Source organism: Berghia stephanieae, chromosome 9 (assembly GCF_034508935.2).
Source record: "Berghia stephanieae isolate SIO BIC M18660-M18661 chromosome 9, UCSD_Bste_1.3, whole genome shotgun sequence".
Classification (NCBI taxonomy): Eukaryota; Metazoa; Mollusca; class Gastropoda; order Nudibranchia; family Aeolidiidae; genus Berghia; species Berghia stephanieae.
In genome coordinates this window covers 40,767,041-40,769,540 of record NC_088368.1, presented here as the reverse complement: position 1 = coordinate 40,769,540, position 2,500 = coordinate 40,767,041, and the positions used below count along the sequence as shown (strand labels likewise).

General features: G+C 34.8%; 1 protein-coding gene across 8 annotated transcripts in view; it reads left to right on the top strand.

Annotated features, from left to right (window-relative positions):
- Positions 1-2,500, top strand: part of LOC144980246 (coiled-coil domain-containing protein 180-like) — a gene marked incomplete at its 5' end in the record, with an annotated part of 129,694 nt that overhangs the window by 3,557 nt on the left and 123,637 nt on the right.

Below are 2,500 nucleotides of genomic sequence, written 5' to 3'. Positions count from 1 at the left end.
CTTCCGGAGGACTGAATACATGCCTTGTGTAATTCATCTTCTGGTGTCAGAGTGATGGCATCTTATTTCCTAGTCTAAATAAATGCTGATCATCCATTATTGCTCTTTTACAGAGAGAGAGAGAGAGAGAGATAGAGATAGAGAGAGAGAGAGAGCGAGAGAGAGAGAGAGAGAGAGAGAGAGAGAGAGAGAGAGAGAGAGAGAGAGAGAACTACCTGTTCAATGTTATAGTTATCATATAACGTTATAACAAGTGTAAGTAAGTGACAAATTGCCATATTTATGGACAATAAAGATCTATTATTATTATTATTATTATTATTATTATTATTATTATTATTATTATTATTATTATTATTATTATTATTATTATTATTATTATCCTAAGAATCTGCCCATACATCCCGCTACTAAAATAGTTATGCCAGCTTTATTTGTAATCTATTCATTATTAATACTCGGAAGGACTGGTTACATACATACACACTTCCAAGGATTCAGGAACCAAAAGAGTGGAGGGACTTTGATGTCATGACTTTTTTTTTCCCTATATAAAATAAACAAAATGAAAACAACAGCTTTGAAAGGAAAATAAAATATTCTGTTTTTGTTTTTTTGTTTTTTTTTTAGGGGGGGGGGGGGGGGGGGGGGGGGGGTGTGCTCAAAACCTCTCTTCAACCAAAAAGAAAAACATTAAAGACATTAGTTCATCACCTGAATTTCATACAGATGGCAGAAAAAGGATTTGGCACTGGTTTTCGGCTCGTATGTTCTTAAAATGTCATTTCCCCCTTTATTTTCACTTCATTAGTTGATATAGTTTTATAAATGTAATTTAAAAAAAATAAATTATCTGGTCATTGTTGCCTCACTCAAGCAAAAGACTGAAACGTTGTATATTTGTGACCCTTCGCCTCAAAACAGTATTAAGTCGGGATGGTTAAGATGTTGAAAATTGAATTTATAGCCAGAAATATCAGACTTGTGTTGAGTTAGTATGTTTTATTGAGGAGAATGGATACCATATTTTACGGTGCTAATGCCAACAATTTATACTATTGACCAGTTTTAACATTAAATTTGGCTTTTAAGCATCTGGTTCGTTCCGACATAATACCGTTTTGAGACGAATGGTCACATTTGTGTGTTGTTTCACTTCTTGATTGATCTATTGTTTTATAAATGTAATTTTAAAGATTTTATCCTGCCATGGTCGCGTAACGAAGACCAGAGACCGAAGCGTTGTATTTTTTTGTGTTATTTCACATCATGAGCCATTTTTACTCATACTCAGCAAAGCCCGTACCACTGAGCCACGCTTCCCCCTAATTGAGCTAGGGCAGGAGACTTGCTCAAGGCCACACAGCGCAGCGGAAGGTGATCGAACTCGGTACCTTTCGGGTATGAAGCAAAGACCGTACCACTGAGCCACTCTGCCCCCTTATATTATACCACAGTTGTCTGACCCATAATTTTTATCGACCAAACTGAGCTCAAGTTTTAATATTAAATAGGAGTTATAGATAGCGCTATATATAAGTTTTCAGCATTATTCTTCTTCTTATTATTATTATTACATTTTTGTTATATATTACAAGTGGCATTTCATAGCTTTAAAAAGAAAGAAAATATATTTCGTAAAATTTTTTAGGCTCAGCAAAAAAAACCAACCCCCCCCCCCCCACCCCTCCCAAAAAAAAAAGCAAACTAAACAAAAAAAAAACAAAAAACAAAACCCAAACAAATATGATTTGAATTGTGTTGATATATTACATAAAATCGAAGTGACATTCCAAGAATGATATACATATAACTGTCATAATTTCTGTCCATGTGAAATAAAGTTTTACGGAATATAATTTAATGTAATGTAAAAATTAAATTTTCTATAGCACACAGAATCCACAAACTCCTCTGAGGCGCAACACATACAAAGATAATAGATAACGCAAAACACCAAATATTATTAGTCGTGGATAGCTCGTATGGTAGAGTCAAGATCTCCCCAGCCAGGCGGAGTTGTCGTACCAGTAAGGTCACGGGTTTGAGCTCTCATCGCCACACGAAGTTTTTATCCTCTATTGTCTTCTGGCACATTTCTACTCACTTCATCTCTTGTTATTATCAACAGAAGTGCCTGCTCCACTCACTTTTCTGAATTAAAAATTCACCCCACTATTAGCTACTACTCAAAAGCCTGTCTGAATGGAAATGTTTTCAAAAGTTTCCTAAAATTACTGAGCTAGGGGACGCCCTTGATCTCTTTATCTAATTCATTCCATACTTTTGGGGTCTTGACAGAGAAAGATTTTTCATCTTGAGATGCTTTACATGTGGCAACAGATTAACCTTTTCCTTACCACCCATAGGAAAATCATCACATTCGTTACGATGCAGCCAACATTTTTCACATTCTGATTTCTATTGTAAATCATAATATTTGAAAATAAATGTTTGCTATAGTTCAAGTATATTAACACTGTGTTGAAGAGCTCATTTA